We start from the raw sequence: 17806 nt of genomic DNA, 5'->3' as shown, positions 1-17806 counted from the left end.
AAATTTTGGAGATCTGAAATTTTGGAGATCTGAAATCTTGGAGATCTGAAATTTTGGAGATCTGAAATTTTGGAGATCTGAAATTTTGGAGATCTGAAATTTTGGAGATCTGAAATTTTGGAGATTTGAAATCTTAGAGATCTGAAATCTTAGAGATCTGAAATTTTGGAGATTTGAAATCTTAGAGATCTGAAATTTTGGAGATCTGAAATCTTGGAGATCTGAAACTTTTTTATCAAAATAATTTTATTATCCCTTCCTCCTTCAGTCACAGTCACTCCACTCGCCCACTTCGCCCAAAAATCGAAAACAGACACGTTCTTAGTTCCAAGGGGGAAACGATGTATACAATTAATAAATAAGGTTTTTCAAACTGGAAGAAATCTTCGCGCTGTCTTCGCCGCGACTATGATAAGCAACGCAGCCTGAATATTTCATAAAGCATTCGTGGCGGCGTTTTATGGGCGAAATATTTTATCACGCTGAACGTGCTCGCTGCAATTCCAAGCAATTACGCCGGGAGCAGCGCGCGGCGCTTTCATTTGATCGCGGCGCGTATTAAGCGCGCAAGGGAAACGGGAGCCGCTCGCGCGACAAAAGGGGAGAAAAGAGGCAAAAGGGAGAGAAATGAGTAACGGCGATCGGTAGCAGCAGCAGCAGCAACCTACGAGACAACGTTGTTGCTGAACCACCTGTAGCTAGTTTTGCATCGACAACTGAATGGGTCCTGGCTCCCAGTTCTCCAGGAAACGCGACGTCGTTAAGTGTGTGGACGCTTAAATGTGTGGCGGACGCTTAACTGTGGGTCGGACGCTTAAGTGTGTGGACGCTTAAGTGTGTGGACGCTTAACTGTGGGTCGGACGTTTAAGTGTGTGGACGCTTAACTGTGCGGCGGACAATTAATAACGACGCGAACTTTTGTGTCTTCGATACCTGTCTCCATACTTCAACGAAATGATAACAATTTTGATAATACCCTCCTCCTTCTTCTTCTTCTTCTTCGATCACTTTCCAATTGTAAATCATGCATCGCTACCTCGTGCACGATTAATACTACAACCACAAGGTTTACGTCGGTATGCTGACTGAAAGATTGAAGGGGATCGAATAATTTAAACAGGAGCAAAATGCAACGAGTGTCCTATTTGCTTTGCCCTACCTACTAATTTTGCCACTGTGCAAAATTTCAGGCCTAAGATTTCTGTACGATTTTAACCCTTTGGGAACATTTTGAGATACCGATTGCTCGTGTCACGTATAATTAATTAGTTTCTTAAACTAAATCACAACGAAATTACGCATTCCTCATATATGAGTTAATGGTCGCTCTATTTTCTTCCTCAAAACGTTAAATAAATAACGTCGTCCTTTAATTCACGTGACATTTAAACACGATAATTTCACTTCTTACCCTTTTCTTTACACTTCTCCCAAGATTCCCGTCCGCCTAATTACCACCTCAAAATACACGGTAAAACACCGGTAGCAGCATACTCCTCGTACAATAAAAACCCGACAACCTTACGCTCCGAGCTATCCACACACGTCCAATTACAGTACCACAAATAACGAAAAAAAGGAGCGAAAAGAGAGGAGAAAAAAAATGAGAATTAATTCCGCAAGATTCTCGAAACAATCCATCACGTGCCGTATCCATGCGAAGCACGGAGTCGATTCGAGAGAGTCGAGGTCGAGTCTCGGCGCGGAGCAGGTTCCATGTAGAAAAGCCCCACAGTGGCAGTGGTAAACTCGAATTCGAAAAGTATAATATATGGCGAACAGTGAAACTCAACGATGACGACGACGACGACGACGACGACGACGAGCTGCCGGGAGGCCTGCGGAAAAATCGGCCGGTTTTTCTTCCGGCGGACGAGGCTCGCTTTTAGAATAATTGACAAGCGAGCGGGATCGAGGAACGTGGAACAATGCGGTAGAGCATTGTGCGCGGTATGAAATTCCGCGACGCCAGGAATCCGGGAACAAGGGGAATTCATCGAACGGATAGAAAGCTTGAAGAACGGGCTCTCGTTTAGAGGCTCGGGACATATAGAATACTAGTCATACGTTTGTACTTGACGTGACGCCGAGCGTCAATGACTTATTAGCCGTTGGTGAACGTCGCGACAAAATAATTCCACGTGTCGGTTGGGCGACTACTGCGAAGGAACAAACGTTCCTCAGGATCCCCCCCCTCCGATCTCGTGCAACACATCTATCCTCGTCTCGTTGAATTTTCATTTCCTGCAAATCGATCACATAGACCGTGTTTTTCCAACCACGGAAGAATCTTGACAAAACGACGAACAAAAAAAAAACAACGTTCGACAAAGCGCGCGTGTGTGTGTGTCGCGGTATCTTAACACCGCCACAGGGTAGAGAAAAAAACCAGAAGAATAAACGATCGACGCAGGTCTCTTGTAGATCGTCTCTCTTGCATATTCCTCGTGCAGCGTAGAAACGAGCAAGCAAGTAACGATATATCACACAGAAATCTATTTTCTAATATACACAGCCTACGGATCGCGTTTGAATACTCGTTTCCACGTTTCTGAACCACTACGATGAATGATTCAGCAGATTCTTACGTTAAATCGCGATTCAATTAACGATCTATGCGACGTAATCGTGTAACGCCGCGTATGGAATCCACCGCGAGAGGAGATGTAAGGAATATATGGATAATAGGAAGGATGAAAAATTCCATTGTCGATGGAATAACGAAAAACCCGTGTGCGGTGGTCGCGTTAACGAACCGTCGTCGACGACGACGAATTGTCAGATTTCTACGAAACGATGGAAGCGTGTATTATAACGCAAGAGTCACGCGGCTTCCTCTTTCGTCGTGTTCGCCAAGTCAAGATGCACAAACACGTTGCTAGAATATCTCTGTGTTATTCGTCTCGCGAGTTGCTCCAAGAAGAAGAAATTACGTAAGCTTGTGAGGCGTGAGACGTCGTCGTCTTAGTCGTCGTCGTCGTCTGTCTATCCTTCTATATCTTCCGTCGTTTCTGTACGTACTTCTCTTTACCGCGTACCAGCGTGTTCCTCTATCGTCGACAGGCCCGATGATGACGATGGCCACACGGTGACACGTAGTAATACGCGGTTGCGTAAGAGATCGAGCGCGGTTGACTAGTACGCTTCGACGCATCCGGCCCTTTCAGACGCGGCATAGGAAGGACCGGAAGTCCTTTGACTAGTCGATGGTTCCAGCAAGTCGCTTGGTCACCGCGAATCATTGCGATTGGAATCGTTCTTTCCTCTCTGTATCGATCATTGTTTTCCTCTGTGCGCCTGTGTCTGTGTGTGTGATTTTGAGATCGAGGATCTTTTACTTGGGATAGAAAATGGGGATGAATGTTGGTTCGAATGGGGATTTCTGGAGAATTGAAATTTATTTGGAACCGAGATCTGTGTTTTCTGGACTTATGATCGTTCACTTTTGATACGAGAAAGGAGACGAATATTTATGACTTGGATAGAATTTTTAGGAGAATTGAAATTTATTGCTGAGATTGATGATCTTTCGTTTTTGATAAGAGAATGGGGATGAATATTGGCTCGAATGGAATTTTTCAAGAATTTCAATTCGTGTGGAATGGAAGTCTGTGTTCTCTGGACTTATGATCGTTCACTTTTGATACGAGAAAGGGGATGAATATTTATGATTCGGATAGAATTTTTAGGAAATTTCAAATTTATTTTTATATAGAAATTGGGGATAAATACTGAGAGTGTATAAATTGGAATGAAAATCCACGTGTGATTTCGAGATTTCTGATAAGAGAAAGGGGGATAAATGATTCAAACAGAATTCCAATTTATTTGGAATGGAATTATTAATTACGAATGATAGATTTGAATGTTACTAGGTCTCCATAAATCTCGTAGATCTCACACAGAATTCGTCCACAATTATCGCTTTCCATCAAAGTTTCGCGTGCTATGTAATTTCCGCGTTCGTTACGATCTCACGCAGCACGTTGACAGGGAAAAATCGAAACGACTAGTTGCCCGTGCAAAAATACGTCCCCCAGGGGGACATCTGATAGAAAATCCATCGAGAGATGAACGTCGTTGGCAGGTGTAAACAGACGAAAGTTTCACCCGTTCTAGCGAAAACTTACAAGATCTTGTATTTCACTCGTTTCACAAGAACTAGCTCGAGACATACTTAAAAACATCATTTTAATGTTAACGGCGATTGGTAATCGATGCTCGGTTGTAATTGAACATCCATAAAATACATACATCTCATTGCGCAATCTTCCTTCGATCTTTACTAATCATAGTATTTTAATGAACGATCACTATTACGACATTTCTTTTTTCTTTCCCCCCTGAGTTCGTCCTTACTCGTTTTTCATCCGTTTAATAGCGACACATGTAACTATGTTGCACGATTTAATTATGCACGAATAGTGTTACACCAACCGATCGAATTATTATGTCGCGGAACATTAATTAACAATACGTAAAAATGTCGTTTAAACGTCTCACGTTTTAATCAGTCTCCAACGATGAATAAGATAAAGAAGCAAGACAGAAAGCAAGAAAAAAAAAAAACACTCTCGTATCAAGTTGACTTTCAGCTATCGAGAAACGAAGACTCCGACGGTGGTCACACACGTTTCCCGTACAGAGTCTCTCGTTCTCGAATTCGGTGAATTTTTTCACCGATTAAAATTGCCCCGCCAATTAATATGGAAACGTAAACAGAGCTCGGTGTATCCCAGTATCTGCCGGTCTGATCGGACAACCTTCCCGACGATAATCGCCCGTGGATCGTGAGTTTTTCGACTGGAAAGCACCGATCTCATAATGACTCCGTTAACCGTAAAGTGATTTCTCTTTTAACGAGCGCTCTCGGTTGTGTCCGCAACAACGCCAATGAACTAAATATATGCGAGCTGAAAGCAACCGAAGAAGCGGCCTGTATATAGAAGTTTCTAAACTACACATAACCAGCATCCTCTTCCTGGATTATTTCGTGGAATCAATCCTAGAATCCCTTTCTAGCCGGCTGGCAACGGATAAAACGGAAATTTCGTATCTGACCGCGGCAGGCCGGCATAAATCGCGTTCACCGGCTAATTAAACCGTTGGCTATCGCGACGATTAATCGATCGCCGTTTCCTCCTGGATGCTGCCGGGGCACCGGTTCCTTCCACACACCTATCACCCCTTTTTTCCAAACGAGTCGTGCAACCTTTTTTTGTCTAGCGTGTACGCGATCTAATATGTCGGCGCGATACGACCAAAGAACACCTCCTGGGAACCTCTTTATTCCGCTCATTTTTTTTTTTTTTACCAAGTGTTGTAACAGACCGGCGTGTTTTCTGAGAAACACTTCGAACGAGAGAACTTACTTTTGAGAAGTTTAACGAATTTCTTTGGATACAGGTAATATAAATTACGAAATGGTGCATTTCTGAGCGGTAGATGAATAGGTTGCGCAACAGGAGATAAAAAAGTGACAGAAGAATCGAGGAGCCTTTTGTCAGCGTAGAAATATGCGGTGCGACGCGACACGTGTCACTCAGCGACGTTTGAAACTACCATTATTACCTCGAACAAATTCTGCAGCAGTTAGTTATAGTCTGCACATCTGATCTTCGAAATCTAGTAGGAGAGAATCTTCCCTTTTGGTTTAACGTGAAACTGCTTCGAGTCTCTTTTAGCTTAAAATCTGTGTAATCGAAAGTGTATAGTCGGTGGAATAAATATTGCGAGCTTGAGTAGCGACATCTACATTTCTTCTTGCAATCTTTCATTAAAGCTACAACCATTCGTCACTTTCTTCTCAACAGTAATTTCCACGTTGAAAAAATTAATCTTCAATTATTAAGAATTAAAGTCCATCTAAATTTTTTAAATAAACTACGATAAAAAAGTTCTGAGCGAAACTGAATCTCAATCTTTCATTAAAGCTACACTATTCCTCGCCTCCTTCTCAATAGCAATTTCCACGTTGAAAAAATTAATTTTCAATTATTAAGTATTAAAGTTCATCTAAATTTTTTAAACAAACTACGATAAAACAATTCTGAACGAGGCTGAATCTCCTCATTTCCTTGAAAACTACTGTTTCAGCTCCCAGATTACGTGTGCTTTGACGCCTGACCGATTTTACGATCTCGCTATACACACGAATATCCCTTCCGTCGACTGTACATACACGTTTCCCCTTACACACGTGTACACATGCGCGCCGGTACTAAATCTGCGGAAGAAATTTAATTTAAATTATATAATCCTTTCTCCGGCAATATAATGGGTGTCCTAATACTTATGAACTGCACACAGTGCGTCGATTGTAAAAAGACCCCGGAGATGCCGAAACCTCCGAAAATTAATTACCCGGTTACCAATTAAACCTGGCGAAACGATCACAAGCCCCGTTGCATACGAATTTAAAATACGACGCCGGATACATACATACATACGTGTGTAGGCAGCGCGAGGAGAGTGTGTACCGAGTCAGAACGAGCGTTGCTGCACAAGTTGCATACAACTGCATCGGTACACACGTGGACGTAGTGTACGGAGGAGCAGAAGCGGGCAAGAGGTAAAGAAGAAGCGGCGGGATCTTCCAGTTTCAAACGTGCTCTCCTAGACGTCCGCGCCGTTTTCTACGAGCGAACGAGAATATTTATGCACCGACCTCTGGCGAAGCGGCCCGTCCAATCCGACTGAACACAGTCGAAGAAATCCGTTGCATTCGGGAAAAAGATCGCGGGGCTAACTTCTGATTTATAAGCGCGCGGTTAGATCGGCGCCGCCAATCGAACACCGCGTTGTAACCAATCGGTTCCCCGTCGAAAAAGATCGATATCACACGGAGCACGGCGTCGTAATTTATGCGTTTCACCTCTTGCCACCTAACCCTTATCTTCGAATCGCTTGCTCGCCTTCTATACGCGTGTAATGCCCGATTTTTGCGGCGGCCTACGCGACGTCGATCACGCCGCAAATTGCTACGTGCTGGTTCCGATGCAATTGGAATCGGCGAGAGAACAGTGGAGGTAAGGTGGTGAGAAAGAATCAGGCTCGCGTTATTTGGTAGGAATATTAGAATTTCGAAAGATGTACATATATGTATCTGTTGTTAGGTAATTAGAAAAAAAAAGAAGAAGACACAGAAAAAGAAGGTAAAGGGTCGCGAATTATTTTTTGTGACGCATCCACGTTTTATGTAATCCAGGTGGAAACGAGTCGCCGTATTGGCACGTACTAGATCATTCGAGCCACTCGACGTTCTGATTTATATCCCGCGGATCGAATCGATCGGCGCTGCTCAATCGACTCGACTTGTGTTCTAATCAGCCGCTATCCAGGACCACGTTAGATCTGTATCGCGTGGCCAGCGTGCAATTTACACGTTTTCCCGGCTGCCATTCTCTTTCTCCTTCCGTCCTCCCCACTCTCGTTCAAGTTTTATCCTACGATTCTTGTCTTTTATGTAATTTCTACTGGCTGGTTCTATACGCCTCTGGCGAACCTCCACACACACACGTACACACAGTCATAGAGAGAACATTTTCCATCGTTACACTTCTTCTTCTTCTTTTTCCACTTTTTCTTCTTCCTCAGACTTGTACGTATATACACACACACGTTTCTATTTATGCGAAACTCTTCCTTGAATGCACGCGACATTCTTGAACTTTGGCAGATGTCTCGAGGAACGTAAGAGCAACGTGGCCGTCGTTCGTTCGATATTCAACGTCACTGGAAGAGAGAAAGAGAGAGAGAGAGAGACTCGATACACTTCCGTCGTTACAGTAGAGAAATTCCCTCGGTCGCGAGTTTCTTAGAGAAGAGAAGGCACGATAAATAAAAATAGCTTAGACACACACAGAGAGCATGCGAACTCGAGAGACCTCGATTTAGCGAGAAGGCTCGATCGTCGCCACGATGCACGCGATCCTTCTTCAATGGTGGACGAAGGAAGGAAGAGGAGGCCTATGGTATAACGAGAGCGGTCAGGATCCACACGGATCGTCTAGGGTGGGGAGAGATTTTCTTCCAGGCGATTTTTTTACCGTGTTTCTGAGAAAATTGCGCGGGAACGAAGTAGAAGAGACTATTGTGATCCTCTCTTCCGTTGGTGAAAGCCACTTTGGACCTGTGCACACTCCGACAGAGGCGAAAGCATTCGAGACCCGCCTACGTATCCTATCTACTATACACGCGAGTGTTTCTACTTCGTTCTAGCCGCTTCTCTATACTTCGTTACTTCGCCCTCACTTCTAATACGTCTTCCTTATCTTCGTTTTCGAGGAATTATAGCGAGATCTCGGGTTCGAGCCGCTATCTTTAGCAACGAAAAGTCGAGTGGAACGGTTAGGTTCGTTCTTATCATTCGCGTGACGGCGGAGAACGTTGTATTACTTAATTCGGTGTAATTCGGCTTCCTTGGATGTAGCAAACACACGTTGCAGAAATTAATTAGAGAAATTTTGACGAGTGCACCGTGTGATACGCTGAGTGTAGATAAATTGTACACTCTTTGCGCAGTAGTAGGACTTTGTCCTGTCTATAATGAATAATAATAATAATTAGGTGCAGAAATTTTTATTTCGTAGTCACTTCACTGCTATGCTACTTAGCATAGTTTATTACTGTTATTACAGGTTCTGATACAACACGGTCTGAAAATTACCAGAACCTGTATATTATACGAAACTTCGGATGATTTATCGAATAAGCTTGTTTAAGTGTAATAACTTCATTTGGAAGTGAAGAGCTTTGTGGTTGACAATGAAGAGTTTTTGGTAGCCTACAGTGAATTTATTCCCAAATTGATCGCCCTATGTCCGATAGTCGTCAGGGAAAAATGACCAAAAGTGACTTTGTAGGAATTTCAGTTATTTCCTAACCAATCTCTACTTTTTGATAATTGTCAGCAGCTCTCCTAGCAGTGAAGAGATCCTAGTACCCTACAGTGGATTTATTCCCAAATTGATCATCCTATGGTTAATAAATCGTCAGGAAGAAATGACCAAAAAATCATTTTACCCGAATTTCAGTTATCTCTTAATCAATCTCTACTTTTTGATAATCGTCAGCAGCTCTCCTAGCAGTGAAGAGTTCCTAGTACCCACCAGTAAATTTATTCCAAAATCACCCAAGAGAAAAGTGTCCAAGAAATGACTTTAAACCAATTCGAATCTTTAATTATCGAATGTCACTTTAAAGGAACGAAGGAAAAGTGTGAACGAAAAAAGGGAGAGAGGTCCGCGAAATGGTCGGTTCAGATGGAGAAAATCTCGGCAGGGCGTGCGTATTGAGTCGTTAATCTGAAATGTAACTGGTTACGTTATTGGCAGCGCGTAATTAACCGGGCAGCCGTTAACTGCTCGTTAAACGACCGGCCACGATACGTCGGAATCTCCATAATACTCGGCTCCGTTACCTTCCTGCCCCTGTCTCGAACTCTCTCGACGTTCCAACGTTCAACGTGGGGGCAATTTGCACCGCTTTATTTCCTGTGTTTAAACACGCCGATCGAGCCCGTTTTATAACTCAATCGGAGCGTCGCTTCTGGATCGCACGTTGTCGCTACCGAGTGCCCGCGCGCACCTTTTACTTTCGTCGCGGCGCGTAAACGCGACCGGTATCAACGCGCGCCGCGCTCTAGAAAACGGGAATAAAGTCGCGGCCATAAGAACGTCGCAAGAAATTATCGGCTTACTACCGTGCCTCGCCACTCTATGACGCAATTATCGCGAACGAAGCCACGCCACTTCTGATAGCCACTCGCGAGGACTGTGGAAAGCCTTTTTACCCATAATGGCGTTTCATTCCGCGGAGAAAAAGGAAAAGTTCACCGTGTGGAAATGTCGTCGTGGATTTCTCCACTAGGACGATCGTACGGGAGAAGCTTGGGACGATTAGGAGGTGGATCTTGAAAATAGGCCGATTCGCGGACCTTGATGGTGTTGTTAATCGTTAGGTAACTGCTCGGTTCCTGCTTTTTGTGTGGGATGGGTTAGATAATGAGATGGTACGGAGAACGTTTGGATTCAGTGTACAATGTTGAAAAGTATTTTTTGTGGAATTTTGAAATTAGTGGAGTTTGTAATTTTTAATTCTTTTCAGAATTTTTCATGGAATTCTGAAACGAGTGGAACTGGCAATCTTAATTTTTTTCAGTATTTCTCGTGGGACTGGAAATCTTAATTTTTTCAGTGTTTTTCGTGATACTGGCAATTTAATTTTCTCTCAATATTTTTCGTGGAACTCTGAAACGCGTGGAACTGAAAATTTCCATTTTTCTCAAGTTCCAGTTTAGTATTCGCGTCATTGCTACGAAATTTCGCCAACTTCTGCACCTAGAAAGATTGAAAGAAAGGGTTGAAGAATCTTCATACGAGTCTACAGAACCCGAAGAGTCGCGTGAATCGAACGAGCTGTCCTATCCTCTCCTCACACGTAGGAAGCAGAAACGTGCAAGCTTTTTCGAGAGGGTGTGCGGACAGGGATCGATTTTCGTCACCTAATAACGGCAGTTTTTGCACATTTGCACCCTAATAGAAAATTAGTATCGTCTTACTGCGGCAGTTTTTGGAAGCAGCCAGGCCGCAGGACTGCGTCTAAACACGAAAAGCGAATAGCAGTATATAACCTCTATAGGTATATGGGATGTGCTGAGGTACGCCCACGATGGTCCTGCCAGTGTTTCTCAATACAACACTCTACTAACACAAACTTCGATCTATAAAATCAAACTTAACCCAACCAACACGTAAAACCCAACAAAATCTTCATTTCTACAAAAAGAAACCAACAAAAATTCACATTTTCAAAGCTTTCATCCCCTAAAGAACAGATCGTAAATTCGTATCGCACCGTATTTAGCGTCGATCATTTCCCAAAATTCTCCAAGTAAATTCCACTTATCCTCAAGGTCGTTTAATTCGACCAAGTACCATTTCTCAGGAGGCAAGGAGATCGAGAGGAGGCGAAATTATTCGACAACTGGTGGCTAACGCAAGTGAAGTGTGCTAAGTACCACTGTGGTGGCGCGGTGAATTTGTGGGGGGAACCTTGATGCACAGCCTGATTTTTGGCAAGGAGGAACCTCCTCCTTCGTCATCGGTACGAGTTTTAATGCGTTTTACGGCCTCGGCTAAAAACCCATTAAGAGCCCGTCGGCGGATGGGAGGACAAATGCCCCCTTCTCCAAGGACGTGCTGAAAATTATTTCCTCTCCCTGTTGCAACAATGAAGCTTCGTACTTCGACACGTGTGAACCTTCCTATCTGTTAATTCTTCCTTGAAAAAAGAATTATCTCCACAAGGTAATCCCTTCTGCGTACATATTCCACACACGTGAATTCGTTTCCTACGGTATCGAACAATTAGCAAATTATTCGGAATGGAAGTGGAACGAGGAATATTCGGGCAACAGTTGGCAACTGGCGAACGTAGGCAACTGGCTACGCCTGCTGGTGCCCGCACTTTTCGTTCTACACCCGTGGAAATATCGCTCGCGTGTCCAAGAACACACACCGTGCACATCGTTCCCCGTTTCGAGCCAATCGAACGTGTCTCGTTGCTTGAATTCGTCAACTTACTCATCGTACGAAACATTTGTCTCCATTCGTTCGCATATTTCGTGGTATACTATGTAGCAGAGATTATCACGTGATCTAGATATCCAATTGCGGAAGAATGAAGGATATAACCGAGAGTGACGTAGTTGGAGACACAGTGTATTATTCCGATTAGGAAAATTGATTTGGCAGATCGATTGGTCACGCTTGAAATGCAAACGTCTCGGGCACCGTTGGGGCCAGGGCAGCGGCATAGTGATGCGTGACATTAAACAGAAAATTTTATCCTCCGTGACACGTCGTACTTACGCCGATCCAGATACGTGGGAAGCTGTGCACGACACGCGTAGGAAGTGCGTGTTACCCACGCACATCGTACACGTACGTACAATAGAATCTTTGTGTAGCGTTTGGTATTAGTTGAAGTGTTGGAACACATTGGAAGACAGAGAAAGTCAGGCGAGGATAATTGATTCTAACCCCCTTCTACAAGCTTTTCGCCGTTTCGCGAATTCACCGAGATATTGGAAATAATCGTTCGTTGCACACTTCTCGTTTCTTCGCTTTGAAATTTTCACCTTGTAAATAGAGTATTCTATACTTGGAAAATTGTTTTTATTTTTTTTGTTTTCTCGAACCGTTTACCATTGCCGTTCTGTCGTGAGTACATATGCAGAGTATCTGTGTTACCATTTTTCATTCGGTCGTTTATCGGCAACTGTGAAATCGTGGAACATCAATAACGCCACACGGTCTGCGTGGAAAAGGTAGAAACGCTCGTAGCCGATAAATTAGACTTAAACGGTCATAAACGTATATATATATATAGAGAGAGAGAGAGAGAGAGAGAAAGAGAGAGAGAGAGATGCATTAGTAAACGTGCAGGCATAATACTATCCCATAGATCCATCTGCGGATCTACGCGCCTCGGTCGCGGCTAATTATTAATTAGAGACACGATGGAGACGCACGGTGAGCTCATGCAAATCGCGACGATTATGTATACCAACCTCGCGCTTACCAGCACGATGATAATCAATCTTCCAGCGGGCAACGTTTCCGTATCAACTGGAGATCAATCATTCTGGCAGTGCTCAACACACAAACACACAATCCCTTTCTGAAATGATTTTCTGTTTCTCCAAGTGGCCAACTGTTTCTTCGTTTAATCCTCGATTCACTTGGGGATTTTTCACTTTTCTAGAGTGGTAATGTAAGATACATACATTAGGATCCATCACATTATGTGCTTTTTATCAAGCTCGTTGTACTTCATGTTCAGGTGAAGTATAATTCATCATTCTAGCAGTTTATCGTTGCCGCTGGTAACATTGTTCTGGACCGAAAATTATTTCGTTCGTTTCTTATTGTTGCAGCGATTGTAATTACTTGGGAGAATTGCTCGTTTTTGATTTATTTATAGCGGCGTGTTCTGTTGATCCTTTCGTTACTAAAAATATTTCTAGGAAATTTGTTCAACTATTTGGTCAACGTTCGATACTTTCTCACTTTTTCTGCATCTCCGTACACCTCTTATAAACTTCAATATTTCACAAATATTAGAGTAACACTCTACATAAATTTCCACTGATTAAAAATAATTTCCCAAAGAACGACCTCAATTTTTTCTCACTTACTATTAGGCATCACCAAAGAGTCCCTGAAATTACCCTACCACCAGGTGTCAAACAAAGGGGTTCAAAGCTAGGAGAAAACGAACCTGACGAACCAAACAACTGAAATTACCAATCAGCAGGTACCGAAGTAAAGGGTTAACGTCTAGAAGAAGACGAACCCGACAAACCTAGACTATGTTCCCCTCGACGAAACTGAAAGAAAAACCTCGAGCCACCGTTGGCAAGCTCGATCGGATGCTGTCGTCGTTCATTACGGGCAAATCCGTGCTTTCTGGCCGCGCGTACACGCTTTTCTACACGCGTACACACACCGTCGTCTCTGTACCGTAAACAAGTTTTATCCATCCGCCGGGGTAAAATAAATAAATGGCGCTCGTGATGCAGTCCGGGCCCGGTTGCCTTCCTCTCTCGAGCGGCGCATACCGGGTGTTCACATCCGTGAAAACAGGCTTCGTAAATATGCACGTTTTATGCATCAATACCGAGCGTTCGCCCATGCTCCTTCTCCTCTCTCTCTCTCTCTCTCTCTCTTACTGTCTTTTTCCCACTTTCCTGTCTTTCCCCCCCTCTGTCGAAAGAGAGAAAGAGAAGGAGAGAGAGAGTTCTGAGGGGAAAGAGAGATGTGCAGCAGGGGTGAGAAGGGAGGATCGGGTGAAGGGTCATGTTTAATTCACGAGCAACATGCTGTATTCGCGATATAGAATCGATAGAGATAGAGAGAGAGAGAGAGAGAGATGATGGTGGTAGCTCGTCGATTTTCTTTTCAAATAATTACTCGACACGATGTCCTTACGATTGGAGGACCATTAGACGCACCACCAACTTCAACGTATGATTAATTTCTAAGGCGGTCGTTTGATGATGGGTTGTTAGGCGTGTGATACAGCTTTGAAACAGTTGTCAAGAGTGATCTAGGAAAATGAACGCGCGGAATGCTCGTTGGGAGCTTTTGATGGATCTCGGCTTCAATACTTTTGCACCCTTTGCTTTTAATTAACATTAATCTTGTCCTGTTTAATTGAGATTCGAGATCGAGGAAAAGAGGTAGCACTGATGGATAATGGTGTTTATACGGGTCAGTGAATAATACTTGGGTGTGTTGGTAGTAAATTCGAAATAAGTATGGAATAGAATCGTTCGCGTGAAAGTTTTATTATCGTTAATCTTCTCTTTTCTCTTTTTCCTTGCACCTTTTCATTTTCACCTCTCCCCACCCCACCTTTCTTCTTCCCTTTTTCCTCTTTTCCTTTCAACCGGTGACGGCACTCCCGCGCGATAAGTATTCATAAAAGCGAAATTACGCTGGATGACGCTTATATCAGTTTCGTGGTAACCGTGTTTCTGTCAAAGTGTCGACAAGCCACTTAAAACGGTCCGCCGCTCTCTCTTTCTCTCCCGCTTTTGTCAGACGGTGCGCGGTGCAAAACGCGAGAGTAAACTAGATATTAATGCGGAGTCGTTGCACGTTGTCGAGGGGGAGTGGGCCATTATGAATTACTCGGGCCATGTATATGTATGAGTAACACCTATGCATATTCATAAAATAATCTCTTGACCCCGCGAGATCGGAGGCAGATTACGAGCAGCCGTGCGAAGAGGAATCGCGCGCCAAGAAAAATCGCCGGCTCTTCGATCTTGCCTGCTCAAAAAAAAAAATCAGAAAAATCGACACCGCTTCGTTCTTTCGCGGGGTCAACCATGAATAATCGCTCGATGGTACGTTAAATTTAAAATGAAAATCGAAAAAACAAAAGAATTATTTAATTTTCCAACGTAAAAGGAAAACGATGAAAAGGTGTGATTTGAATGACCGAACGTAGTACTGTTTCGTTAAGTAGCCGAGAAATTTTACACTGTAATTTCGCCGAACGATATTTATTATGAATAAATAGCGGCGACAGCAGGCGTACGCCAACAAAGCGGAAAAATTGGCGGTTAAATAGTTGGAGGTAGAAGCGGAGTGAACGATTTGAACGGGGCAAGACTTTTCCCGTTCGCCACGCGGTGCAAATCGCTTTTCTTAACTCAATTACAATGCCGGTGGCTTTAATGACGCCCGTAATTACAGCGGCAATGTCAAAGTTAATTAAAGTTGTCGGATCGCTATCTTACTTTCATGCCGAGTCCGTTTCAGCGCGATTCTTTAAAAGCGGGACGAGACTTCGCGCCAACTTCGTTTCTCGGAGGAAAAGAGGGAGCAAAGTTTTCGGCCATTGGGAATGCCGTCGGATTCCATGACGATTGCCTTTTAAGGGACGCGATTTATATGCGTCCGCGATCAACATTTACGACTATGCCCTCGTCGATGGAAAAGAAAATTGTGGATAAAAATTTTTGGGAGGAACGAATTCTTCGGGGTTGGATAGGTGAATGAAAACTTCGTAAATGGTTGGGGAATTTTAAAGAAAGGGTTCGTGAGAAGAGTCGGGATTAAGGATGTGAGAAAATTGTGACGAATTTGATCGGGGATGAACGAAATATTAATAGCGATTAATGGAAGATCGATTAAATGAATTGATGTAGGGTACTTGTGAACTTTTTAGCATAACTGAGGCAAATTGGACGTATTACTGTTGACGGAGAAATAATGATTTACAGAAAGATTAGTAAATACTTCAAAAATTCTCCAGAGCAAGAGGAAGGTGTATAAAAATATGAAAATACTTTGGAGACACCTTGATGAGTAAAGAAAAATAAAACTGCACCGAAATTTCCACCTAAGGTACAGGTGCATATAAAAATGCTTCATAGCTACCGTAAATAGTACAAAAGTGACCACGAAATCACAAAAAATCCAGAAAATCCAATAATGAAACACGACATAAATTAAAAACAGTAATCATCAGGTTATTTAAGAAAATCGAAGAAGGATAAAACACCCACAAAAAATCGAAAAGAAGGCAAAAATAGTCCAAAGCAGTCAGAAAAATTCGCCAAAACAACACAAAGTACAAAAATATTCCAAAGCAACCACGAAATGCACAAACATGCTTCAACCGAACACTCCAAAGAAAAACGACCGCTTAATCGCAATAGAATCCCGCCAATTCAAGCAAACCATTAAACACAACGTAAAAACGCTAAAAAACGAAAAATTATAATCACGAGGATTATTAGCGGTAAAAGTCGCCGCGGTGTCGGCAATTCGAGGTCTCCTTTTCCGCGTCCGGCGAGATGCGGCTGATCTGACGAGATATATATTCCGCGGCTGGTTGCGCGCGGGTAATTATCAAAGTCGTAAGGGGCAACCGGCTAATGAGGCCGCCTCGTTACGACCTGTCGATTAAAATCGTGCCGACCGTCGCTCGCGCCTCCGTGCACGCGCTTTCGACGCGCGATTCGCCTTTCATTGATACTGTCCGCCGATGGAGAACGTACCAGCCGCAAGCAGCAGACAAGTGGAATTCTGAAACCGGCGATCCAGACCGTTTTCATTCACCGATTCAACCCGATACACGCTTACGCCAACCTCGTCTTAACATCGACGAACCGTGAAACTCCACTGTTTAATAACATTCTCCGCGGAGATTTACGGGTATATACCTACCTACCGGTAGGAATTTTTATTAGAAAAGTGGCAAGTATTAGCGACTTCACGGTATAGAAACTTCAATTAACCGGGCTCGATCGTGTGCAGCTCGATTTAATCGGAAACGCGTTTCCTTATGATTCTATTAGCAACAAACCGGACATTTTCTTCTCCCAACCGATACCGTTTCCTTATACTCATCGAGAAGTTTCTCGGTTTTCGAAAAAATTCTCAGAGTCTTTTAAACCGAACATTTTCTTCTCCCAATCGATGTCGTTTCTTTATACCTCCTCGAGAAATTTCTCAGTTTTCGAAAAAAAAAAAAAAACATTCTCAGAGTGTTGAAAAAGGCGTTTACGCCAGTTCGAGCAATATCACAGCTGTTCATTTAATACCTCGAGTCTCTGGTAAACAGGAAAGCGGTCGTAAAGTGTTACGGTATATGGACAGAATACGTTCTCTTTTTGGGTTAACACATAAAGAGACGTGAAGGAACATCAACCGGTACGATCATTTATCTAAAAGCCCTCATTGGTATGCGTACCTTGAATCATCATTTGTGGCAGGTGCGCGTAAACTTTCTGAACAATTAACTCCTAAACGATAAATCTCGATAATCTCTGATACCCTTGTGCATCGTCGAAAGAAGGCGAACGAGCGTTGAAAAAGAAGAAGAAAAAGTAAACTCTACGATAAAATCCAACACTTTGCTTGTCGTTAATATGTAGCGTAAAAACATCCATACCAGCTAGGATCTTTGCATCTCATTTCCTCCCTTAAGTAGTCAGAGGTTCGTAGCAGAGAAAAAGCGAATTAGCGAATGCTGCGTTCGGCTGACAGAGCCGAGAGGTGAGAAACCGGCGGAAAGGGGCAGAAAAACGTTCCGGTCCAGAGAGGATGAGGACGAGTTTTACAATCGACCAAGAGGGTTGGAAAGTTGCGATTTTACGTTCGCTTCGACTCGTTTTGAACCGCGCTGTGTATGGAAATCCAGGTTGCTTTTACTGCTCCTCTGCCGGTCGCTAACTCACGGAGGAAACTTTATGGTTTCTCTCCGTTCGCTTAGGACTCGCTT

General features: G+C 43.3%; 1 protein-coding gene across 1 annotated transcript in view; it reads left to right on the top strand.

Moving 5' to 3' along the window:
• LOC108571285 (homeotic protein distal-less) overlaps window positions 1-17806 on the top strand; it is a 101791-nt gene that overhangs the window by 59562 nt on the left and 24423 nt on the right. The window lies entirely within an intron of this gene.

Source organism: Habropoda laboriosa, unplaced genomic scaffold (genome assembly GCF_001263275.1).
Source record: "Habropoda laboriosa isolate 0110345459 unplaced genomic scaffold, ASM126327v1 scaffold57, whole genome shotgun sequence".
NCBI classification, from domain to species: Eukaryota; Metazoa; Arthropoda; class Insecta; order Hymenoptera; family Apidae; genus Habropoda; species Habropoda laboriosa.
The sequence above is the reverse complement of the archived record's forward strand: the minus strand, read 5'-3'. Positions and strand labels throughout refer to the sequence as shown.